The 27,860-nt window shown below is 32.2% G+C and overlaps 2 protein-coding genes across 10 annotated transcripts in view; one reads left to right on the forward strand and one right to left on the reverse strand.

Moving 5' to 3' along the window:
* LOC106087029 (uncharacterized) overlaps positions 1–23,512 on the reverse strand; it is a 435,541-nt gene extending 412,029 nt beyond the window's left edge. Inside the window, exon 1 of one of the 4 annotated variants that reach the window (XM_059368281.1) lies at positions 23,334–23,512. The gene's annotated coding sequence lies outside the window, so the exon portion shown is untranslated. The remainder of the gene's footprint in view (positions 1–23,333) is intronic. The other 3 variants (XM_059368282.1, XM_059368283.1, XM_059368284.1) reach the window with 3 other exon arrangements.
* Positions 23,513–26,865: 3,353 nt separating this feature from the next.
* LOC106087452 (uncharacterized) overlaps positions 26,866–27,860 on the forward strand; it is a 47,466-nt gene continuing 46,471 nt past the window's right edge. Inside the window, exon 1 of one of the 6 annotated variants that reach the window (XM_059366490.1) lies at positions 26,866–26,904. The gene's annotated coding sequence lies outside the window, so the exon portion shown is untranslated. The other 5 variants (XM_059366488.1, XM_059366487.1, XM_059366486.1 and 2 more) reach the window with 5 other exon arrangements.

Here is a 27,860-nt window from a genome sequence, read left to right on the forward strand (position 1 = left end):
GACCTAACCATCCTTGACCCTAAGGTCTTGAGCGCCGCCATACTGTCCACATAAATTCTGAGTTGCGAGGGCGGTAAGCACCTTACCAGAATTTCTCTTGCGACCACTGCAATGGCACAGACCTCTGCCTGAAAGATCGTAAGCTCGTCCGGCAGTCTCCGAGACATACTGATATTGAGTGCAGCAGAGTAGACCCCTAACCAGTCCCTGACTCCATCTTGGAGCCATCTGTGTGGATCGAGGTCTCATCCTTCTCAAGTACACCATTCGACCTCCATTCGTCCGTTTCAGGAAATCGAATCGCGAATGCCTTCACTCCTGTCGAAACTGGTGCCAGTTTCTTTTTGATTGGCCAGCTAACCGGACCATGCACTGTAGAGAGAATTCTTTTATGTGCCCGAACAGTTTGCATGTGGAATAGGCTTCTTGACAATGTCTTTCCACCTGACTATGACATCCAAAAATTTTAAACTAATGTCAATAAACACTACTCCCCATTTCCCCCTCCGATCCTTAACTTTTCCCTTGCCAATGCATTGCACTGCATTCATAGGGGACATCCCCTGCGTGTTGGTTGAAAAAAAAGGAGAGTCATCCCAAGGCATAAAGAGGACAAATGAAACTAGTTAAATAAATTTTTTCCGTCATATAAAGTCTGGACGTACTTTTCTTTCTAAAATGCAAAAAAAAATATTTAAAAAAAAATTTTTTTTTTTTTAATTTTTTAAAAAAAAATTTTTTTTTTTTAATTTTTTAAAAAAAATTTTTTTTTTTAAAAAATTTTTAAAAAAAAATTTTTTTTTTTTAATTTTTTTAATAAATTTTAAAAAAAAAAAATTATTAAAAAAATTTTATTTAAAAAAAAAAAATTTTTATAAATTAAAAAAAAAATCCTGCTTCAAAATAAATAATAGATATATGAAATTTCATCAAAACTGGACAAGGGAATGGAGGGTTAGGCGTTTTTGCATTAACAAAAATTAATAATACTCATACACACTAGGTTACTGTACAAATAAAATTTAAATAAATCATACGCCTTGGATGCCAGAAGCTAACCAATTATTAACAATCATACGACCCACATAACCAAAATAAATATTGGGTTGCCCAAAAAGTTATTGCGGATTTTTTAAAAGAAAGTAAACTGACAGAAAAAAGTATGCAATTACAGTGTCACAAGCTGTGAAAAAATTTGTCAACGCCGACTATATGAAAAATCCGCAATTACTTTTTGGGCAACCCAATATATGTATTTTTATACCCAGCACCATAGAATGGGGGTATACTTATCTTCGTCTCGACATTCTGAGACGATCTAGCTTGTCCGTCCCTCCGTCAGTCGAAATCACGATAGCCGTAGAACGTGTACAGCTAGGCGCATGAAATTTGGCAATGGGTATTGGGTATTGTAAAAGGATCATATCGGTTCAGATTTGGATCTGGCCCTCACATAAACAGATACCCGGTTTTGACTTCTTAAACTTCCAGAAGCCTCAATTTTCACCTAATTTATCTGAAAATTAGCACACAAACTTCCGTTATGACTTCCAACACCCGTGTCAAGTATGATTTGAATCAGTCTGTAAACTATATGTGATATAGCCTCCATATAAACCGATCGGCGGATTTGACTACTTGAGTTCTTAGAAAAATCGATTTTAGTCCGATTAAACCAAAAGTTGGCATAGGGACTTCCGTTATGACTTTCAACATCTGTGCCAAGTATGATCCAAATCGGTCTTTAAATTGATATAGCTCCCATATACTTTGACTTCTTAATCTTCTAGGAGCATCAATTTTTGCCCGAATTAAATGCTATTTGGCACACAAAATTCCCTTATGACTTCCAACACCCGTGCCAAGCTGAGATAGCCCCTATAAAAACTGATCGCCGGATTCGGCTTATTGAGCTCCTGGAAACCTAAATTTTCAGCAGATTTGACTGACATAGAGACTTCTGTTCTGACTTCCTATATACGTTCCAAGCATGATCTGAATCGGTATGTAATCTGATATAGCCCCCATATAAACCGATGCCTGAATTTGACTTCTTGAGCCACTAGATACCTTAATAATTCAAATACAAACTGAGTTAATAAGGGCAAATTTTTAGCAGAATCCATGATGGCCACTGTAGCGCAAAGGCTAGCATGTCCGCCTATGACGCTGAAGGCATAGAACCTCAAAAAATAAATTTTCAGCGGTAGTTATCACCTACTAATGCTGGCGACATTTTTGAGGTACTTTGCCATGTAAAAATTTCTCCCCAAAGACGTGTCGTACTGCGGCACGCCGTACGGACTTGACTATAAAAAGCAGGTCCCTTATCTTTGAGCTTAAAACTTGAATCGAACAGCACTCATGGATATGTGAGAGGTTTGCCTCTGTTCCTTAATGAACTGTCTATGAGCAAATTTGCATTTCTATGATGGAGGGGAACCAAAATTTTTTTTAACAGACGCACTTAGACAATTTTTAGTCTATTGTGATATCACAGTAACGACATACTTTGGAGGGAATTGAAGCAACTTGTCTACCGGGACGTAGTGTGTATAGGAACATAAACGGGGAATCATCATAATGACTTTCTAATAGTATTATAAACTTTTGAAGAAGCTTTCATAACTGAACGGCAGGCTTATAATGTTTATTGGACCTTCATCGCATTACAATAATTTTCTTTTCTGCGATACCTGCTACAGTTTGGCTAATATTTAAATTGTATTATTTAGAACCATGTTGCGTATGATTATTATTAATTATTGAGTTGTTCACGAAAAATTATGATTTTTTGATTTGCTTGAATTTTCGATATATATTGCCTTTGGCAATATTACTAATAACATTGCGAGGCATATTTTTGTGGAACGTTTGAAGTCTCTAGCGATTCGTTAAAGCGGTAATTTTGGACCCTAATTCAAACTAATTATGGAAAAATATTCATCAGTTATAATATTGATCTCCAAATAAGCCTAATTAAGTCAAGTTGGTTTATACACAGCTTGAAAAAAACTTTTAAACTGAGCAGCTGACATTTAATGTTTTCGATACCATAATCTTATCATCATAATCTTTTTCCTACACCTCCTACTGTGGTTTGGACAGTTATTTTGAATTTTCCTATTAGGCCTATGTTGCGTATGAGTGTTATTAATTATTGAGTTATTTGAAAAGAACAGTGATTACTTGTCATCTTTGCATTTTAGCTATATGGTGTTGTTGACATTATTACTAATAACACCGCAGGGAATATTTTTGTGAGACCTTTTGACTCCTAAACAGTGTTTTTGGAATTCTTTTACACAAATAGGGTAATTTGCTAATTTTGCCCATGTACATTCCACTAAGGAACAGGGGCAAACTTCTCACCTATCAATGAGTGCAGTCCGATTCAAGTTTTAAGCTCAATGATAAGGGACCTCCTTTTTATAGCCTAGTCCGAACGGCGTGCCGCAGTGCGACACCTCTTTCGAGAGAAGTTTTATATGGCGTTGTAACTCACAAATGTTGCCAGCATTAGGAGGGGAAAACCATCGTTGAAAAATTTTTTTTGATAGTCTAGCCGGGATTCGAACACAGGCGTTCAGCGTCATAGGCGGACATGCTAACCTCTGTGCTACGGTGGCCTCCTTAGCCCATTACGGTTGCATTTTTACCCGATTTCTCCGAAAGTAAGAACTGTGAGTTGTATCAAATCCCTCGAATTTCGTGTTCGCTGGTGGTAAGTTTTTGGCAAAACCCTTGTTTAGCCAGTTTTTACAAAACACAAAGCTACAAAAAACTGCACCAAGCACTTAATTACATTAAAAAAATTCTCCCATTTACAATAAAATTTAAATTTCATAAAAAAGTAATTTATTTAAGGAAATATTTGGCATTTTTCAAAACAACTCAAAAATTAATATAAATCATACGCAAGGGTGGCCAAATTTTTAAGTTTTAAATTTTAACCCGAATAATCAAAGATTCTAAAAAAAACTAAATGTAAAAATAAAAAATTTCTACAAAATGTCATTTTAAGCTTTAAAAGGATTGCTTAAAAATCTAGTTTAGCCCTTTTAAAGTAGATATCTTCTTACAAAGAAATTAAATAAATTTTTTGTTTAATAAACAAAAATGCCTTTTTTCGTTTGGCTTTCTTCTTTCTCCCAGTCTACATGGTGTAATTCAACAGCTTGTTTTGCCTTCATCTCACACACACACACATTGCCGTTTTGAACCATACATCTATCACGCTTCGACAGTTTTTGAATGTTTGTGTAGGTGTATACGTTGCCATAAGAGCCCATATATATAAGCATTTCAGTAATGATATATTATATTGTGTCATTTGTTTTGGTCATTCTTAGCAGGCTTTAGTTTTCTCTTACAGAACCAAACTATAAACATTGCTAACAGTTTGTTTAATAAATTGTCAGGGTTGTGGGAGAAGGAGCAGATTAAAGGCCATAACGCATATATAAGCAAAATTAAGTTGATATGTCATCATCATCATCAGCATCAGAGGCGAGTGAAGGCTATGGTCAGTATGAAAATGTTCCAATCCAGCATATCATACAAAACTGCAAAGCATTTTTGGGGATTACAACAGAAGGCAACAGAAACCACAACAAATGAATTCTGAACCCACAAATGCCATTGGTAAACATAAACTACATATGCAAGAGAATGTGGTGAATAATTCAGCAAGTAAGAGTAAAAATAAAACAGGCCAAACATTGCACATATCTACATACCTGAATGCGTGCATGTGCTTCAAGTTAAGTGGGTCACTGAAGGTTAACAACAAATTCAATGTGGGAAGTTGTGCAACTTTTAGTTCTGCTCAAAAAAAAAACAAAAAACTTTCATAAATAAATCGCCTTCTCAGACCTTTGGCCTCCAACTACCTCCTTTTGCCTTCCTTTTATACTTCATCTCTTCCATTACAAAGTAAAATCTTTTGTGGATGTTTTCAATATCTTTCGACATCCTTGGTAACAGGTGCAGCTATCCAAATAACCATCAGCAGCCATCATTTGCATGCATGTTTTAAAACTCAAAAGATATCGTTCCATTCATTTCTGACAGTGGCGTTGACGAGCTAACAAAGTAAACGACTGTTTTAACAAGACTTAAAGATACCATAAAATACTGGCATATAACACCCACACACACAAGAACACCTTTAACTGAAAATGTGTTTGAATTTCATTTAAGAGCTGTGGACATTCATTTTCAAAAAAAAAAAGGAAGAAAAAACAATCACCAGCAAACTGGCAGAAAAAACCCACTCAAGCTTGATAATATAGGCAACGGAAGCGAAAGGACAACGATGCGACTAGTGATGCAAATGTAATCAGGCAGAATAGCGTTTGGTTAAGCCCGCGAACATGATAGACTCTCAAAGGGGAAATCAAAGAGTAAAAAACGATGTTTCAAAGGAATATGAACAGACAGGAAGATAATACCGGTCGAATGATTTCATACACATAGGCAAAGTCATTGAGAAGGAATGGATGGTTTGATTACAAACAAAAAACTGCAGTTTAGGGGGAAAATGGGTTCTTGGAAAAAAAGGGAGAAAAACAGAAAATATAAACCATAGAGGCAGAGCAATGGAAAAAAGTCTTAGCCTTAATATAAGCTCTAATTGCACATTATGAAAACAATTTTAAGCCTTTAATATGAGAATTTGATTGGATTTTCCTTTATTCAAAACGCTGAAACTTGTCGTGTTTCTAAAACAGTTAGATTTTTGAAAATCGGTTGAAATTTGCCTGAGTTATGTTCGATTCTTTAAAATAATCCAAAAATTAATATAAATCATACGCACTATGAGTCATTTATAAGGAATGGCTGTTTAGCCTTTTACATAAGAATTTGATTAGATTTCCCTTTATTGAAAATATATTCTTTTTTAATATTAAATGCTGAAACTTGTAGAGTTTTCAAAACAGTTTGGTCTTTGAAAATCGCTTGAAATTTGCCAGAGTTATGTTCGATTCTTTAAAACAACCCAAAAATTAATATAAATCATACGCACTACGGTTCATTTACAAGGAATCGATGGTTTGATTACAAAAGAACTGCAGTTTTGGAGGAAAATGGGTTTTTGGAAGAAAAAGAGAAAAACAGAATATAAACCAAAGAGGCAGAGCCATGGAAAATAGTCTTAGCCTTAATATAAGCCCTAGTTGAAAATTATGAAAACAATATTTAGCCTTTTATATAAGAATTTGATTGGATTTCCCTTTATTGAAAATATATTCTTTTTTAATATTTAATGCTGAAACTTGTAGAGTTTTCAAAACAGTTTGGTTTTTGAAAATCGATTGAAATTTGCCTGAGTTATGTTCGATTCTTTTAAATAAACCAAAAATTAATATAAATCATACGCACTATGGGCCATTTACAAGAAATGGTTGGTTTGGTTACCAAAAAAACTGCAGTTTTGGCGGAAAATTGGTTTTTGGAAGAAAAAGAGAAAAACAGAAAATATAAACCAAAGAAGCAGAGCCCTGAAAAAAAGCCTTAGCCTTAATATAAGCCCTAGTTGAACATTATGAAAACAATGTTTAGCCTTTTACATAAGAATTTGATTAGATTTCCCTTTATTGAAAATATATTCTTTTTTAATATTAAATGCTGAAACTTGTAGAGTTTTCAAAACAGTTTGGTCTTTGAAAATCGCTTGAAATTTGCCAAAGTTATGTTCGATTCTTTAAAATAACCCAAAAATTAATATAAATCATACGCACTATGGGTCATTTACAAGAAATGGTTGGTTTGGTTACCAAAAAAACTGCAGTTTTGGGGGAAAATGGGTTTTTGGAAAAAAGAGAGAAAAACAGAAAATATAAACAAAAGAAGCAGAGCCATAAAAAAAAGTCATAGCCTTAATATAAGCCCTAGTTGAACATTATGAAAACAATGTTTAGCCTTTTACATAAGAATTTGATTAGATTTCCCTTTATTGAAAATATATTCTTTTTTAATATTTAATGCTGAAACTTGTAGAGTTTTCAAAACAGTTTGTTTTTTGAAAACCGGTTGCAATTTGCCTGAGTTATGTTCGATTCTTTAAAATAACCCAAAAATTAATATAAATCATACGCACTATGGGCCATTTACAAGGAATCGATGGTTTGATTACAAAAGAACTGCAGTTTTGGGAGAAAATGGGTTTTTTGCAAAAAAAGAGAGAAAAACAGAAAATATAAACCATGAAGAGCCATGGAAAAAAAGTCTTAGCCCAAATATAAGCTATAATTGAACATTATGAAAACAATGTTAAGCATTTTGTATAAAGATTTGTTCCGATATTTTTGTATGGAAAATATATTCTTTTTAATATTAAATGCTGAAACTTGTAGTGTTTCTAAAACAGTTTAATTTTTGAAAATCGGTTGAAATTTGCCGGAGCTATGTTCGATTCTTTAAAATAACCCAAAAATTAATATAAATCATACGCACTATGGATCATTCACAAAAAAAATCAATATTTGCTTTGTTTATCAAAGGAATTTCAAAAGAAAAATGTCTGTGTAAAGTGAGGAAAAATACCAAAAGCACAACTAAATCGCCTAAAAAAATCAAAAAAATTGAGCTCCTAAATATGGCGATGTAAAAAAACGAAAAATATATTTGTATATGTACAATTTCTCAAACGAAACTATACGGTTTAAAGTTAAAGCTCAATGATAAAGGGGACTCATTTTTTATGCCTTATGCCGAACGGCGTGCCGCATAGCATCTCCACTTGATAGAGAAGTTTTGACATCGCAAGATACCTCACAAATGTGAACAGCATAAGGGGATAATCACCGCTGAAAAATTTGCTGATGTTTACGCCGGGATTTAAATTGAAAATAAAATTTTTAAAAATATGAACCATAGTGCGTATGATTCATATTAATTTTTGACTTATTTTAAATAATTAGCCATAATTCCAGCAAATTAAACCTGCTTTTCAAAATTATTACTGTTTTGAAAACACTATAGATTTAAGATTTCAAAAAAAACGCAGAGGTTAGCATGACGAGGAACGCTGAACATTTTTAACAGTCGTTCCTCGTCATGCTGCGCTATTTTGAAATCTTAAATCTATAGTGTTTTCAAAACAGTTATACTTTTGAAAATCAGGTTTAATTTGCTGGAATTATGGCTAATTCTTTAACGTAAGTCAAAAATTAATATGAATCATACGCACCATAGTCCATATATTTAAAAATTAAATTTTCAACTTATTTTTAAATTGAATTAAACAAAAAGCCAGCTAAGTTCGGCCGGGCCGAATCATGGGAACCCACCACCATGGATTTTTCTAAAAATTTATACAAAATACATTTGATTGTAGGGCATAATTTTATTCTACATACCAAACTTCTGTCAAACCAGATGATGGAGAAACCGGTTTACATGGGAGCTATATCAGGTTATAGACTGATTTGGATCGTATTTGCCACAGTTGTTGGAAGTCGTAACAGAACGCCGCGCGCAAAATTTCAGCCTAATCGGACAAAAATTGTGGCTTTTAAGCGCTCAAGAAGTCAAATCGGGAAATTGGTTTATATGGGAGCTATACCAGGTTATAGACCGATTTCGACCGTACGTGGTACAGTTGTTGAAATTCATAATGGAACACTACATGCAAAATTTCAGCCAAATCGGACAAAAATTGCGGCTTCCAGGGGCTCAAGAAGTCAAATCGGGAAATCGGTTTATATGGGAGCTATATCAGGTTATAGACCGATTTGGACCGTACTTGGCACAGTTGTTGAAAGTTACAACGGAACACTAAATGCAAAATTTCAGCCAAATCGGACAAAAATTGCGGCTTCCAGGGGCTCAAGAAGTCAAATCGGGAAATTGGTTTATATGGGAGCTATAACAGGTTATAGACCGATTTGGACCGTAGTTGACACAGTTAGTGGAAGTCATAAAAGAACACCATATGCAAAATTTCAGCCAAATCAGACAAAAATTGCGGCTTGCAAGGGCTCAAGAAGTCTAATCGGGAGATCGGTTTATGTGGGAGCTATATCTATATCTGAACCGATATGGCCCATTTTCAATCCCCAAAGACCTACATCAATATAATGTATCTGTGCAAAAAGTGGCTAGCTTTACGCGTTCGACCGCTATCGTGATTTCGACAGACGGACGGACGGATATGGCGAGTTCGAATCAGAATTTCGAGACGATCAAGAATATAAATCAGCGTAAAAATAGATGATCTAGCTATGGCCGTCTGTCTGTCTGTTGAAATCACGCTAAAGTCTTTAAAATTGAGATATTGAGCTTGAAACTTTGCACAGATTCTTTTTTTTGGCCATTAGCAGGTTATGTTCGAAGATGGGCTATATCTTGATATAGCCCCCACATAGACCGATCCGTCGATTTAGGGTCTAAGGGCTAGAAAAGCTACATTTGTTTCCGATTTTGCTGAAATTTGGGACAGTGGGTTGTGTTAGGCCAGTCGACATCCTTCTTTAATTTAGCCCAGATCGGTCCAGATTTCGATATAGCCGCTATATAGACCGATCCTTCGATTTAAGGTATTGGGCCAATAAAAGGCGCATTTATTGTCCGATTAAGCCAAAATTTGGAGCAGTGAGTTAAGTTAGGCTCCTCAACATTTGTCTTCAATTTGGCTCATAACGGTCCAGATTTGGATATAGCTGCCATATAGACCGATCTCTCGATTTAGGGTTTTGGACCCATAAAAGGCGCATTTATTGTCCGATTTTGCCGAAATTTGGGACAATGAGTTGTGTTGGGGCCTCCGACATTCTTCTTCAATTTGGCCCAGATCGGCTCAGATTTGGATATAGCTGCCATATAGACCGATCTATCGATATAAGGTGTTGGAACCATAAAAGGCGCTTTTATTGTCCGATGCCTCCGAAATTTGGGACAGTCAGTTAAATTAGGCCCCTCGACATTTTTCTGGAATATGGCACAGATCGGTCCAGATTTGGATATAACTGCCATATAGACCGACCTCTCGATTTAGGGTTTTGGGCCCATAAAAGGCGCATTTATTGTCCGATGTCGCTGAAATTTGGGACAGTGAGTTAAGTTAGGCTCCTCAACATTTGTCTTTAATTTAGCTCATAACGGTCCAGATTTCGATATAGCTGCCATATAGACCGATCTCTCGATTTAGGGATTTGGACCCATAAAAGGCGCATTTATTGTCCGATTTTGCCGAAATTTGGGACAATGAGTTGTGTTGGGGCCTCCGACATTTTTCTTCAATTTGGCCTAGATCGGTTCAGATTTGGATATAGCTGCCATATAGACCGATCTATCGATTTAAGGTGTTGGAGCCATAAAAGGCGCTTTTATTGTCCCATTTCACCAAAATTTGGGACAGTGAGTTGTATTAGGCTTTTCGACATCCGTGTCGTATATGGTCGTATATCGGTCTATATTTGGATATTGCTACCAAAAAGACAATTATTTTGTTTTGCAAAATTGAACATTGACTTGTACTCAGTAGACCAATCAATATACGTGTCGAATTTGATCAAAATCAGACCATCTTCCAATAAAGCTGGATTATGACGAAACGTGGTTTACATATAAACCCAAGGTAGTGAGTATCCAAAGTTCGGCCCAGCCGAACTTAACTCCATTTTTCTTGTGATATATGTAAATTAACATTAACCAAACTCTAACAATCAAATGATTTCATACACATAAGTAATAAAAAAATCAGTTTGGTGAAAAGTATAAAAAAAACGGATCCATGGTAAAACTTAACCACGCTTTTTACAACGAAAACAATGTAAGGCTTTTTAAATTAGAATTTTATTCGGTTTTCTTATTTCGAACATATTTTCCTTCTATTATTAAATGCTTAAACTTGTAGTGTTTTCAAAACAGTTTTATTTTTCAAAATCGGGTTTGATTTGCTTGAATTATGATCAATTCTTTAAAATAATTCAAAAATTAATATGAATCATACGCACTATGGTCCTCTTACAAAAAAATCCATATTTGCTATGTTTATCAAAAGAATTTCAGAAAGAAAATTTTAGTGTAAAGTGAGACTAAAAACCTACAATATAACTAAATCGACTGAAAAGAAATCCAAAGTTAGGCCCCCAAAAATTGAGCTCCTTAGTATGGCGATGTAAAAAACGGAAAATTATTTGTGTATTCAAAATTAAAATTAGTACACTATAAATGTGTACATTGCTTACGAATTTCATACAAGAATCAAAAATCGCAAACTGAATGGCTTTAAAAGTAATACATTCAACTTTGGACGTCGCGCTGTCGCGTTATCGCGGGTTATCGTTAATCGATCGCCATAATATTTCGTATTTTCCTTATTAGGATCACAAGAAAAAAAATGGAAGGTATGCATATCCTTCCCCTTTGAACGTTAACTACCAACATTGTCATATTTGCGTTCAGTAAACTCTTTATAACAAAAAAACAATATGATAAGGGTTTGCCACAAAATGCACACATTCTCAAAAAACTTTCTAATTACATTCCAATTTTTGGCATTCCCCCCATATAAACCAACCATTAACAACAACAAATATATCCACTGCCTTCATTTAACCTCTTGCTTCCATTAACAATTTTTATTCGGCAAATTTCTTTACGCCACGCCTGCCCTCTTACGCGTGGAAGATGCCAGTGTGTTAATGTTATCTTCTGTTTTTTATAGGTGTAGATAAAACTGAACTATAAAATACAGAGCAAAAAAAAAAAACACAGAAAACTCTATACAAAAATTATAAGGGTATAATTTCAGAATAAGTGCTACGACCATCTTTGCTACCTCAACCACGCAAGTTATTTAGCACAATAACCCCAACAGTTGAGAAAAGGCTAAAACAAAGGAATAGCAACAACTATGTTGTGAAAATCGCAAAAAAAGGCAAAGACAAAAAAGCATCTTAAGGACAATAGGGTGAACTGGCAACAATTAGAGGTGACTTTAAGAGCTTACTGTGGCATTGCATGGCAAAGCTTTGGTTGCTTAAAAAAAGGGAATGTGAATTTTAGTAAGATATATGTTGAAAAACTTATGAAAATAAACAATAATTAGCCTTAAATGTTAATTTTCATTTAAATAGCAATTTTTTGTGTTTATTTATTGCTCCATCAATAAAATCTTTGTTTTTCAAGCCTAATTTCTGGCTATTTTATAAACCATGTCGCCAACAATTTTTTTTTTGCTTGATTTTATAACTTCTCACGATTTATACAAAATTTAGTTTACCCAAATCCATATACAACTGCCATAGTTATCAGCAAAATTCTAAAATAACCCATTATTTAATATAAATCATACGCAGTGAGGTCCATAGTAAGAAATTCTCAAAATTTAAAGCATATGTTGAGGGGTTTAAAAATAAGTAAAAATCAAAATGGGATTGTTATACTATTTTAAGTTTAGTTGTTGCGATTTGGCAACCAAAACATTTGTTCTATATATTTCAAATGGTAAAACGATGATTTTATAACTCCTCGGGTTTATACAAAATTTAGTTTTCCTCAATCCATAAACAACTGCCATAGTTATCAGCAAAATTCTAAAATAACCCATTATTTAATATAAACCATACGCAACGAGGTACATAGTAAGAAATTCTCAATATTTAAAGCATATGTTGAGGGGTTAAAAATAAGTGAAAACAAAACGGGATTATTTTTTTTAATAAAATTCTGTACAAACTTTATTTAAAGTGAATTGTAGCCGTTGAGTGTAGCGGACGTGTTTTTATTTCGCTCCATAAAGACAAAAGCCAGAGCGATGTACAGTTCGTCCACAGCCTTTAAGTAAAGGTGGTGTTTCTGACTCGGTTTCAGATAGCGACGGTGTCAATGAAACAGTCATCGCGGCCAAATCGAGAGATGAGGGCATCGGGATGACGGCAAAAATGAGCGATGGTTTAGCTAAGCTCACAAGCAGGCCGATAAGGCGATACGGGGCACGACGAAGTACGTAACGGCAGCGCAATCGGGCGAAAATGCAGGATGCCTGAAGGGATAGAACAAACATTCCAAACACTTCTACGGAAGCTAGAAAAAGAATCAGATCTTCCGAAGAGCAGAACACTGCTAAAATGCTGAAGAAGAAAAAGAGCTCCCAACTTTCAAGTTCTCTGGGATAACCAAGCCAGCCATTCCGCAATGGAGACTCCCGACAGTATCCAGCTGAGGTAGACAAAGTGGGAACAGGAATGAAGGAAGCGCGCACGGCCCCTGAGCCTTCATGGAGGACTGTGACTTCCAAAGAGCCCACAGCCATCACGGAAGGGGAAAATGGTCGCTGGGAATGGTAAGGAGCTCCCCTCTTACGCCAAAAAGGCAAGGAAGCACAACAGAGATGAGCTGACTTATGCGGCAAGGCATCCGGTAGGATTCCACAAGATCATTGGTCTCAAGTGGAGGATCTGGTTAACGATCGGATTTTCGAACATACAAATGATGAGCTGCGTGTATAGAGGGGACATCTTTACACTGCTTTTCGCCTCAGCGGGATGTAGGATTCCACCAGATTATCGGTCCCAAGTGGAGCATCTGGTTAGCGATCAGATTTTCGAACATGTGTGGAACTCTGTAGAGGGTCCACCCATAAAAATGATGAGCTGCGAGTATAGAGGGGACATCTTTCCGTTGCGCTTTGCGTCGGCGGAATGTATAGATACCATCAAACAGCTCGTCGGAGGTATCCACGCTCCCTGGAAAGATGGACATCCCCGACCTGGTGGGAAAGATGGACATACCCCAGCTCAAAAAGGCGACGGTCTTCAGCAAAGGACGGGGTAGTAAATTTACGACGGAACGCATGTTGGAATTCTTGGGCAAGCAAAACCAAGGTTTGGTAGCAGCAAAGTGGGAGGTCTTCCACAGGGAGGAGAAGGAGAAAGGAACTCACCCTGTGGTTGGCATTGATCAAGTCTCCGTGACGAGTTTGTCTAAGACGAAAGGCATGGCATACTAGGGGAGCAAGTCTGTCTTTTTCAAGATTGGGAAGACTAGGATAGGCAGAAATCTTCATTTTGAGACATAAGGCCGTGCAGTGGCAGGTGACTTAATATCGCCCAACGAACAGAGGGCTGACGGAGATACAATCACGGCCTCTCTCATTGTTGGAAAGAGCAAAAGCCAAGATCCTAATACTAAAATATCAGGCAATGCAGTGGCGACTTGACTTCTTGAGCCCTTACAAGCCGGAATTTTTGTCCGATTTGGCTGAAATTTTGCACATAATGTTCTGTTATGACTTACAACAGCTGTGGTAAGTACGGTCCAAATTGGCTGAAATTTTGCACAGCATGTTCTGTTATGACTTACAACAGTTGTGCTAAGTATGGTCTAATTCGGTCAAGAACCTGATATAGCTGACATATAAACCGGTCTCCGGATCATCCTCATTCGGTTCCTAGAAGCTTTAATTTTTGCTGATTTGAAAGAAGTTTGGTATGTAGAATAAAATAATGCCCTTCAACTAGATTTATTTTGTATAAATTTTTATCAGAATCCATGGTGGTGGGTTCCCAATATTCGGCCCGGCTGGACTTAGCACGCTTTTAGTTGTTAATATTTAAAATTTAACGTTTTCAAATAGAAAAAATATTTTCAAGTTTATTTTTCTGCTTGTTAAGGAAAATATCTCTTTTTTAAAGTTTTTTATTTATTAATCTTACGATAGATTCCTAAAAAGCCTTAGTAAAATTTTGATGTGTCAACATCCCATACATTTTCATCTCAAGTTGAATGCTTTATTTTACCAACATTACTGCATTTTTTCTACATTTTTCTTTTTCAAAACCTTAATTTTAATGGCTTTCATACAGGCCATTTCTAAACCTTTCATTTAACCTATAACAATGGCAGCGTTTACAAAATCGAGCAACAACAGAAACAAAAACGAAACGCTACCCAAAAGCAACAAAACAAATTAAACTGCCAATTTCCTGCTTTTGCTCTAGATAACAAACAAACAAAAGCAACAACAATTAACTGAATTCTAGGATAAACACCTTAACTCACTCACACTCACATGTTTGGGCTCTCAATGGGACTCTCTCTCTCTCTATCTTTCTCAATCACTTTTTGCCCAAATAAGAAGACAGCGACAACGACAACAACAACAACAACAAAGCAAATACAACCCCACCACAGACACCGACAAGAATGCCGTTAAATGTTATCACATAGATACCACTGTGTGCTCAAGTCAAACATATAGGCAGCAAACGCACGCACACATACATATAAACACCCACTCACAACATAAAATTGTCTTGTCTTAGACCAGCAGAGCAGCTCTGCTTCCCCCCTTGCCATAGACCATGCCACCCATCTCATTACTTTGTGATAATTCCTTTACTTTCATCTCTGGCGTTACGAGAAAGACAAGTACAACAACAACACCAACAATGCCAAAGGCAGAGGCTGCAAAAAAAAAAAATGAGGCTGGCTCAGCACAGCTGCTTAGCGGCTGTTGACGTTGGCGTTAAGTTGCTTGCCTGTTGTTGTTGTTTTTGTTGTCATTGCCATTGCTATCGTTACGTATGCACTACATTCCTTGGCCTTAAGAAGAAATTGCGAAAACTATTTTCGTCGACAATTAAGACTCGGCATCAAACTCTCATTTGAAACCACCAACAACAACAACTAATACAACAGCAGCAGCAACGGCAAAGGCAGTGGGAGAAAAACTCTCATTACGGTGGTAATTAATTATGGTAACATGCCTTTGCTTGAATGTTCTTCTTGAATTTTGGTTTAATGGCCAAAATACACAGAGAGAAATGGGATTTTAGACAAGTGTAATGGAAAAAAATTAAAGCAATACAAAAAAATAAAGTTAGTAAAAATAAATAAAATAAAATAAAATAAAATAAAATAAAAATAAAATAAAATAAAATAAAATAAAATAAAATAAAATAATATAAAAATAAAATAAAATTAAATTAAATGAAATAAAAAAATAAAATAAAATAGAAAAAAAGAAATAAAAAAATAAAAACATAATAAAAAAACACACACTTGCTCAAGTTTTACAAGTTCTTTGCTATGCTATTCTTTGAATAGAAAGCATTGAATATGATCTCGAGTTGAAAGTTCGAAAAATCAAGAAAATCAAGATCAAAATAAAAGAGGGCAAACACACAAAATATTATTTGTTTAGCAAATTTCGCCAAAATTTCCCCCTTTTTTCCCCTGTTCCTTAATAGAATGTTCATGACATTTGCAATTTTACAGAACATTTTTTCAAAATTTCTATAGAAAATTTTGTCGACGAGTAGCATAAATATCTTCTCAGACAGCCAGGCAGCCATTAAATCCCTGGAGAAGGTATTTTTAAACACAAAAACCGCCCTCGACTGTCGCAGACCAGGCAGAGTAGATTACAACCTACCTGAGCCGCAGTTTGATAAAAAGTACTGTACCACTATTCCTGATAGAACCGATTGGAACTACGATATCCCTGGTAAAAGAAGTTACGTAGACTTCTATACGGATTGTTCCAAACTAAACAACCAGAAGGGCTTTGGGGTGTACTCTAAAGATCTAGATCAGATAATATCGACAAGGTTACCCGACCCCTGCAGTGTCTATCAAGCGGAGATCCTTGCAATTAAGGAATTGACGGAAAGGCTAAGATATAATGTTATTACGACGATTGGCATAAATACCGCACTCGACTATCGCAGATCTCTCAACGATATGGCTGAACAGTTCAAAATGCACCTGTTCTGGGTGCCGAGCCACAGAGATATCCCAGGGAATTGTAAGGCGAACGAGCTTGGGAGACTAAGAACTCCTTACACATTCCAGGGATACTTGATTCTGTGGATATGCCACATGTAAGCTAAGTTTTCAGTACCAGACTCGATAGACAACGAATGATAGATGGTCACAAAAAGGGGGTTGTCAGCATTCCAATGCTATGTTGTCTAATCTAGACTTGAAGAGGTCAACTACTTTGCTGTCATTGGGTGGAACAGACGTCTCAGTCATTGTGTCCGTCATGACAGATCACTGTCTAATCGGAAAACATGCTGACAGACTGAAGGTTGCCAGCAACGACTTTTGCAGAAACTGTGAGGACATCGAAGAAGAAGAGACTATAGAATACCTTCTGTGTGTGTGTACCGCACTATCAGTTAGAAGGAGTTCTACTTTAGGTTCTCATTTCTTTAAGAACCTGTCTGATTTAGCGGATGTGAACATTCGCAAGTTGTTGGGCTGTTTTAAAGCGATCTGCATGGTTCAACGGTAGAAACTTGAAGGCATCTTCCTTCTTCTGTTCCTATCGTATTACAATGGACTAAAACGTCTAAGTGGCCTGATGGCAGACTGCCATTTAAACCTAACCTAACCTTATTTCTCTAGCAAATTTTGTCAAAACTTTGTTTTAAAAAAAAATTTTGTTAACCATTTTTTCTATAGAAAATTTTGTCAAAATTTTATTTCTATACGAAATCTCTTCACAATTTTATTTCTGTAAAAAATCTTTTCAAAATTTTATTTCTATAAAAAATGTTCTAAAAATTTTGTTATCTATACAAAATTTTGTCTAAATTTTATTTTTATAAATTTTTTTCAAATTTTATTTCTATAGAAAATTTTGTCAAAATTTTATTTCTTTAGAAAATTTTCTCAAAATTTTATTTCTATAGAAAATTTTGTCAAAATTTTATTTTTATAGAAAATTTTGTCAAAATTTTATTTCTATAGAAAATTTTGTCAAAATTTTATTTCTATAGAAAATTTTGTCAAAATTTTATTTCTATAGAAAATTTTGTCAAAATTTTATTTCTATAGAAAATTTTGTCAAAATTTTATTTCTATAGAAAATTTTGTCAAAATTTTATTTCTATATAAATTTGTCAAAATTTAATTTTTATAAAAAAAAATTGTCAAAATTTTATTTTCATAAAATTTTTTTTTTTTTTATAGAAAATGTTGTCAAAATTTTATTTCTATAGAAAATTTTGTCAACATTTTATTTCTATAAAAAATTTTGTCAAAATTTTATTTCTATAGAAAATTTTGTCAACATTTTGTTAAAATTTTATTTCTATAAAAAATTTTGTCATAATTTTATTTCTATAGAAAATTTCGTCAAAATTTTATTTTTATAGAAAACTTTGTCAAAATTTTATTTCTATAGAAAATTTTGTCAAAATTTTATTTCTATAGAAAATTTTGTCAAATTTTTATTTCTATAGAAAATTTTGTTAAAATTTTATTTCTATAGAAAATTTTGTCGAAATTTTATTTCTATAGAAAATTTTGTCAAAATTTTATTTCTATAGAAAATTTTGTCAAAATTTTATTTTTATAGAAAATTTTGTCCAAATTTTTTTTCTATAGAAAATTTTGTCCAAATTTTATTTCTATAGAAACTTTTCTCAAAAAAATTTTTTTTTACGAAAAATTTTGTAAAAATTTTATTTCTATAGAAAATTTTCCCAACATTTTTATATTTTATCGAAAATTCTGTAAAAATTTTTTTATACAGAAAATTTTCTTAAACTTTTATTTCTATAGAAAATTTTGTCAAAATTTTATTTCTATAGAAAATTTTGTCAAAATTTTATTTCTATAGAAAATTTTGTCAAAATTTTATTTCTATAGAAAATTTTCTCAAAATTTTATTTCTATAGAAAATTTTCTCAAAATTTTATTTTTATAGAAAATTTTCTCAAAATTTTATTTCTATAGAAAATTTTCTCAAAATTTTATTTCTATAGAAAATTTTCTCAAAATTTTATTTCTATAGAAAATTTTCCCAAAAATTTTATTTCTATAGAAAATTTTCTCAAAATTTTATTTCTATAGAAAATTTTCTCAAAATTTTATTTCTATAGAAAATTTTCTCAAAATTTTATTTCTATAGAAAATTTTCTCAAAATTTTATTTCTATAGAAAATTTTCTCAAAATTTTATTTCTATAGAAAATTTTCTCAAAATTTTATTTCTATAGAAAATTTTCTCAAAATTTTATTTCTGTAGAAAATTTTCTCAAAAAAAATTTTTTTTACGAAAAATTTTGTAAAAATTTTATTTCCATAGAAAATTTTCCCAAAATTTTTATATTTTATCGAAAATTCTGTAAAAATTTTTTTATACAGAAAATTTTCTTAAACTTTTATTTCTATAGAAAATTTTGTCAAAATTTCATTTGTAAAGAAAATTTTCTCAAATTTATATTTCTGTAGAAAATTTTGTCCAAATTTTATTTCTATAGAAAATTTTGTCCAAATTTTATTTCTATAGAAAATTTTATCAAAATTTTATTTCTATAGAAAATTTTGTCAAAATTTTATTTCTATAGAAAATTTTGTCAAAATTTTATTTCTATAGAAAATTTTGTCAAAATTTTATTTCTATAGAAAATTTTGTCAAAATTTTATTTCTATAGAAAATTTTGTCAAAATTTTATTTCTATAGAAAATTTTCTCAAAATTTTATTTCTATAGAAAATTTTGTCAAAATTTTATTTCTATAGAAAATTTTCTCAAAATTTTATTTCTATAGAAAATTTTCTCAAAATTTTATTTCTATAGAAAATTTTCTCAAAATTTTATTTCTATAGAAAATTTTCTCAAAATTTTATTTCTATAGAAAATTTTCTCAAAATTTTATTTCTATAGAAAATTTTGTCAAAATTTTATTTCTATAGAAAATTTTGTCAAAATTTTATTTCTATAGAAAATTTTGTCAAAATTTTATTTCTATAGAAAATTTTGTCAAAATTTTATTTCTATAGAAAATTTTGTCAAAATTTTATTTCTATAGAAAATTTTGTCAAAATTTAATTTCTATAGAAAATTTTGTCAAAATTTTATTTCTATAGAAAATTTTGTCAAAATTTTATTTCTATAGAAAATTTTGTCCAAATTTTATTTCTATAGAAAATTTTGTCAAAATGTTATTTCTATAGAAAAGTTTGTCAAAATTTTATTTCTATAGAAAATTTTGTCAAAATTTTATTTCTATAGAAAATTTTGTCAAAATTTTATTTCTATAGAAAATTTTGTCAAAATTTTATTTCTATAGAAAATTTTGTCAAAATTTTATTTCTATAGAAAATTTTGTCAAAATTTTATTTCTATAGAAAATTTTGTCAAAATTTTATTTCTATAGAAAATTTTGTCAAAATTTTATTTTTAATAGAAAATTTTGTCAAAATTTTATTTCTATAGAAAATTTTGTCAAAATTTTATTTCTATAGAAAATTTTGTCGAAATTTTATTTCTATAGAAAATTTTATTTCTATAGAAAATTTTGTCAAAATTTTATTTCTATAGAAAATTTTGTCAAAATTTTATTTCTATAGAAAATTTTGTCAAAATTTTATTTCTATAGAAAATTTTGTCAAAATTTTATTTCTATAGAAAATTTTGTCAAAATTTTATTTCTATAGAAAATTTTGTCAAAATTTTATTTCTATAGAAAATTTTGTCAAAATTTTATTTCTATAGAAAATTTTGTCAAAATTTTATTTCTATAGAAAATTTTCTCAAAATTTTATTTCTATAGAAAATTTTGTCAAAATTTTATTTCTATAGAAAATTTTGTCAAAATTTTATTTCTATAGAAAATTTTCTCAAAATTTTATTTCTATAGAAAATTTTCTCAAAATTTTATTTCTATAGAAAATTTTCTCAAAATTTTATTTCTATAGAAAATTTTGTCAAAATTTTATTTCTATAGAAAATTTTGTCAAAATTTTATTTCTATAGAAAATTTTGTCAAAATTTTATTTCTATAGAAAATTTTGTCAAAATTTTATTTCTATAGAAAATTTTGTCAAAATTTTATTTCTATAGAAAATTTTGTCAAAATTTAATTTCTATAGAAAATTTTGTCAAAATTTTATTTCTATAGAAAATTTTGTCAAAATTTTATTTCTATAGAAAATTTTGTCCAAATTTTATTTCTATAGAAAATTTTGTCAAAATGTTATTTCTATAGAAAAGTTTGTCAAAATTTTATTTCTATAGAAAATTTTGTCAAAATTTTATTTCTATAGAAAATTTTGTCAAAATTTTATTTCTATAGAAAATTTTGTCAAAATTTTATTTCTATAGAAAATTTTGTCAAAATTTTATTTCTATAGAAAATTTTGTCAAAATTTTATTTCTATAGAAAATTTTGTCAAAATTTTATTTCTATAGAAAATTTTGTCAAAATTTTATTTTTAATAGAAAATTTTGTCAAAATTTTATTTCTATAGAAAATTTTGTCAAAATTTTATTTCTATAGAAAATTTTGTCGAAATTTTATTTCTATAGAAAATTTTATTTCTATAGAAAATTTTGTCAAAATTTTATTTCTATAGAAAATTTTGTCAAAATTTTATTTCTATAGAAAATTTTGTCAAAATTTTATTTCTATAGAAAATTTTGTCAAAATTTTATTTCTATAGAAAATTTTGTCAAAATTTTATTTCTATAGAAAATTTTGTCAAAATTTTATTTCTATAGAAAATTTTGTCAAAATTTTATTTCTATAGAAAATTTTGTCAAAATTTTATTTCTATAGAAAATTTTGTCAAAATTTTATTTCTATAGAAAATTTTGTCAAAATTTTATTTCTATAGAAAATTTTGTCAAAATTTTATTTCTATAGAAAATTTTGTCAAAATTTTATTTCTATAGAAAATTTTGTCAAAATTTTATTTTTAATAGAAAATTTTGTCAAAATTTTATTTCTATAGAAAATTTTGTCAAAATTTTATTTCTATAGAAAATTTTGTCAAAATTTTATTTCTATAGAAAATTTTGTCAAAATTTTATTTCTATAGAAAATTTTGTCAAAATTTTATTTCTATAGAAAATTTTGTCAAAATTTTATTTCTATAGAAAATTTTGTCAAAATTTTATTTCTATAGAAAATTTTGTCCAAATTTTATTTCTATAGAAAATTTTGTCAAAATTTTATTTCTATAGAAAATTTTGTCAAAATTTTATTTCTATAGAAAATTTTGTCCAAATTTTATTTCTATAGAAAGTTTTGTCAAAATTTTATTTCTATAGAAAATTTTGTCAAAATTTGATTTTTATAGAAAATTTTGTTAAAATTTTATTTTTATAAAAAATTTTGTCCAAATTTTATTTCTATAGAAAATTTTGTCCAAATTTTATTTCTATAGAAAATTTTGTCCAAATTTTATTTCTATAGAAACTTTTCTCAAAAAAATTTCATTTGTAAAGAAAATTTAGTCAGAATTTCATTTCTATGGAAAAGTTATATTTTTTGGAAAATATTGCCAGTTTTTTCCCAGCTAGTGTTTCTTCTTAAAAAAAAATCGTTTAAAAAACGCTCTTATAGCAGACGATACATTTTAAGCCAGAACCACCATCCCCCGCTGTATATAATTTTTCAAGATGTCAACCATTTTTCAGCTTTTTTCAGCGTGTGTATATTTTTTTCGAATAGATGTTGTTGCAGCAGAAGGTTGTCTAGGTACTCTTACTAATTGCCAGAATAATATAAGAATACCCACGTTGAATTTAACAGCCAAGGACCCAAATTGAAATGTGCTATGGGTAAAAGCTTAGACAGCATAGCTGATTGGTGTAGATTGGTGGATGGTGGCATGGGTAAATTTTAATTATTAATAAACAATTTAAGGCAAATTTTTGTGCCGTCTAGACAGACATGCACATATGCCAAAGTGTGTTTGGGTGTGTTTGTGCAGGTCTGCATGTGTTCACCACAACTCATGCTTAGAGTTTAGAGTCCAAGAAAATAGTGTGTCAAGGCAAAATACACAAAAAAAAACATTATTGGTTGTATGGCTGTGACAACAACAACAACTAGAACAACAACAACAGCAAAACAGATAGAATTTCCCTTTCGCCAAGTTTAAAGCCTTGTGGTTAAGTAATCATAGTGTTTTAGTTTAAGTTTAAATCACAAACAGCGAACAAACACTCCTCGCCGCCTTTTAGTATGCTATTCAAAAAATTAAACCTGTCTAGTGTTCATTCAGAGTTCTCTCGTTGATTGCCGAAAAAACGACGACCTCGTGAAATACGCATTTGATTTAAGTGAATTCGTTTCGGTCTTTTCTCATTCTCGCCTCATGCTGCTGCTGCTGCTACGACTAGCTGAACCATAATGAACCGAATGGAAAAACACACAGCCAGTCTTCTAAACGTGATTTGTATTTCTTTGCTGCTACTTCACTTCACTTTTTTTTTGCTTGGGGATTCTTTGAAGACACCCACACTTTTCATCAAAATAGTATAAATTTTAGCTCATTGCAGGACATAGACTTTTTGCCAGCATCACATTCTTGCTTTTGCACTTGTTAACTACTTTCTTTTTCAATTTGCTTTACTTACAATTGGGTAAAAAAATTATTAAAACTCTTTTTATGGCAACAATTTCTTAGCTATTCTATAACACTTTCCTTTTTGAGTAAAATTACTTTGGTTTTATGAAATTTTTTTCAAACAAAAAAAAAAGATGTAACTATTTTTAGGGCTCCACAAACGACAACGACGGCGACGAGTATGATTATCACGACGACGAAACACGTTTAATCCAAAAGTCTGCGCGTAACTGAAAGAAGATTTTTCACTTCGTTTCATATGTTGTTGATAATGAGATGAAACTGCCTTTGCTCACTCAGGATATGTACATGTAGGTATATCCCCCCCTGTTATAAGGCTGCAAAACAACAACACTAAATCTACAATACAGGCCCGCAGCAGCCATATGCTTTGGGGAGAAAGAGAGATGCTGTGGTAGAAGCACTCTATACACAAATTTACCGCTAAATTCCTTTAGTAGAATCTGTGGAGAGTTACTCTCCTGTATACTTTCTCTCTCTCTTTGTCTCTCACTCTCACTCACTGCATCAACAAATCTGTGGGAATAACAGTTACTTTTGGATTAAGATTGTGGAACATTCACAATAGATGCGAAAACCTAACATTAAATCATATGTTTGCTACACCAACAACAAAATATATTTCTTACCCTTTTATTTAGTATTGCAGTATTTTAATTATTGCTAATATTTTCTATTTTTATATGTATTGGTAGAAGTTCATGCAATGTTATTTATTAGACTTTTCCTAAATAGCGGTACTTTTGTATGTCAGCTGTTGTGGTGTTGCCATATGAATATCTAAGAATTAACAACACAGAGTTGCATTAATGGCCACACCATCCGTTATTTTTTTTATGGGAGGTCTTGGTAGAATTAAGAAGGTAGAGCCACCAGAACAGCAACAATGAAATCAACTACAGTATATAAAGGATATAAGCATAAAACACGTTTTTAGGAAAATTTTTCAAAACACCACATCTTTTCATAGATCCTCCATGCAAAATGATTTGATATAAGAAACGCCCCTTATAAGAAACAAACGTTATAACCAAGAAATCGCTTCGAAAACATTTCTATAAGAACGTTCTAATTATGACAAATCGCCATGAAAACGTCTGGACATATGGTTTGACAACAACTCCATAGAAAACCAAAAAACAAAAAACACATATGCAAACATAAAACCAGTAAGGAAAGGCAAAAGTCGGGAGGTCATTCAGTTTGTTACACCTCGAAATATTCATCTAAGACCCCATAAATATATTTTGGATGGTCCCGACATTCTGAGTCGATCCGTTTGCCAAGATCACGATAGCGGTCGACCGCGAAAAGCTAGCCGCTTGAAAATTTGCACAGATACTTGTTATTGATGTAGGCCGTTGGGGATAGCAAATGGGTCATGTCGGTTCAGATTTGGATACAGCCCCTAGATAAACCGATCCCCCGATTTGACTTCTTGAGCCCCTAGAAACCTCAATTTTCATCCGATTTGGCTAAACTCTGGAACAAAGACTTGTATAATGACTTCAAAAACCGATGCCAAGTACGATCCTAGTCGGACTATAAACTGGTATAGCCTCCATATAAACCGATCCGCGGATTTGACTTCTTAAGCCCCTTGAAGTCTCAATTTTCATCCGATTTGGCTGAACTTTGAAACATAGACTTGTGTTACGACTTTCAGCATCCATGCTAAGTACTATCCTAGGCGGTCTATAAACTGATATAACCCCCATATAAACCGATCCCCGGATTTAATTTCTTGAGCCCCTAGAAGTCTCAATTTTCAACCGATTTGGCTGAAATTTCGAATAAATACTCGATACAGTCCATAGGACCTGTCGCCGCGTATACGCTATAGCCATTGAATGTGTAAAGGTACCAATAACATCGTATCGAATATCACTAGTTCCCAGTATTTAAGCAAGAGCCGGTGCCACCAGGCCTCTCACTTAGGTTCTCCGCTCGATATCGCAGATTGTCCGCGACTGCAATTGCAGCCACACACGATACGGAGCATTCCATTATCCTCAACCTGTGAACGCGCGCAGTAGCTCCCAGGTGAGTTTCTCGTGATGATGAATACCACATAAATCAGAGCTCATTGTTCCAAACTGTAGGGTGCTCAAAGTAATCAACTGCCGCGTTCCTATCGTTATCATATGAATTAATTTGTAATTTTATGAGCCGGAGACTGGTTCGGTGCCGAGGCAAGCAAGTTAAAGTCCAAACCTGCCTCCGGCTTAATAATACAACTTCGATTTCGGCCTCGACTCCTCAGCCCTAATTGCACCTGTTGTGTTGAGTCTAACAAAACCTATTTTTCAATTCAATCACAACACAATTTCTCAATCAACGATTGCACAATCATTAGCAAGATTGTGCAATCACTGATGATTGCACAAATATATGATAAACATAAAGCATACAATCAATACAGCATTATTTTAGTATTTTGCTACATAAAACATTTACTGGCTAAAACCATGTATACACTAGAGCCCAAATTCACTTGACTTGAGACAATCTCCAAAACTCGTTTACACCACAATTAATTTATTTGTCATATATGTCAACAGGGATATTTTTGACAGTGGTTTATTGTGATCAGAATTTTTATTTTGTTCAACATATATATTATGGTCAGGAATTAAATTGCTGAAGCGATTTTATTAAATTTAACTCCAAAATTTTATAAATTCAATTTCTGGAAATTATCAGATGTTGAGAAAAAGTGCTGTTCAAGACTACCGATAATAAACGGCAATCTATACGAACGCAGTGTTTCATTTGAATTTCGAGGAAGATTTGCTGCAAAGCTCCTCAAATAAGTAGATTTGCCCACCCTGAAAATGTATGGGAGACCTCGTTGCGTTTGCTCCAAGTGTAAATATGGTTTCAACAGTAGAAAATTGTACTGTAGAAATATCAACAGCATGGGACATTATCCAAGAACTCACATTTTATACAACATTACTACTAGAAAACTGTCACAATAATCCTCAAGAATGGTGAAATCATTAACACCATCATTAAAGTTGCACAACTTGTTGTACGATTAATACAGAATCGTACCAAAATTGAACAATTGCTGTGTTTTATTTAGTGCTTTTCAGATGTTCTAGATAAAATACAATATCAGTGCAAAGTTGTTCTGCTAAGTTATCAATAACATGTCAGATTTTTATTTGCATTATCTTTGCTGTTATCTTCTTTTCGCATATTCTCTGCTCACGTACGCTCACTTTCTGCAGACGTACATACACACGCATACACATTTCTTTGTTAGTGTTGACAAAATATGGATCAGCTTGATGGCAAGATGAGGATTTCTCCATATGATTTTTATGTTGTTGTACAAATGAGACAACCTTCAAAATAATTCAGCCATGATAAGCTAGCTAATCCGCTAGATTGGTAAATTAAACAAAGCAAATGTGAAAGTCGATTTTCGACTATTCGCAAAGTTGAAAACATATTCGATTTTTTAATCCACCAGAAGTCGACTTCGTGTTTTTGAGTCAAAAAGTAGATAATCGATTAGTCGAAAGTCGACTAGTCGACACCATCATGCAAAAGTAATTGTTTTTTGCATAAAAAACGAAAAATACGCAATGAAAACGAACAAAATTTAACCAAAATCCAAGACGAAATAACAACGATATATATATTGCTAATAGGCGAGATAGAAAAACGAACGTAGCTAAACGAAAAAGTCACAGAAAATTGCAAAGTAATTCATAGCAACATGGATTCATTTTATTGCTCTCAAGTGTGTGTGCGTGTGAAATTTATCCGAAAGTATGAGAGTATGAGTGCTTGAGATATGTAAGGTGTTAAAAAAAATATTAAGTGGATGCAGCTGCAAAATTTAAGAAAAAATACACCAAAAAAAGTGGAAAACATATAGAAATAAAACCACTTTCATAGTTGACAAACAAAAGGCTAATGAAGTAAAGATAAAAAGTTCAACCTAAAGAGGATTATAAACCAGAAAAAAGTGATGTGTCCCATTGTGATGATGATGAAAAGAAGCCCCAAACCGAGACCGTGATCGAATTGCGTTCGATAAAAGGATAAATTGCGAAATATAGGCGTGTCATAATTTTGATTATTTACCTAAAAGCAATATCAAAGAAATTCCGAATGTTTTTCTAAGATTTCAAACTAAAATATTTATAAAAACATGAAATTTCAACAGTGCTAGAGAGGGGATATGAGGGGGAAAACAACAAAAAAATATAAAACTACCCCACCCGCTTGCAATCCAAGATTTCATGTATCTCGCAAAGTAGTATCCATGAGTAGCGCAGCCGACGACGACGACGACTACGACATTCATTAGTTGTTGTTTTGTTTTTCTCATTTCTCTTTGTAGGCTGTTTCTTTTGCCTCATTCTAATTTCAGTGTTATTGTTCTGTGTTCAATATACGGCGCGTTCGTTCGTTCGTTTTCCTTGCTCGATTGTGTTGTCTGCCATCCACCATGCAATCCATATGCACATCCCCATTCACTATTGGGAATAGGAAAAAA

The sequence above is a fragment of the Stomoxys calcitrans genome, chromosome 4 (genome assembly GCF_963082655.1).
Source record: "Stomoxys calcitrans chromosome 4, idStoCalc2.1, whole genome shotgun sequence".
NCBI classification, from domain to species: domain Eukaryota; kingdom Metazoa; phylum Arthropoda; class Insecta; order Diptera; family Muscidae; genus Stomoxys; species Stomoxys calcitrans.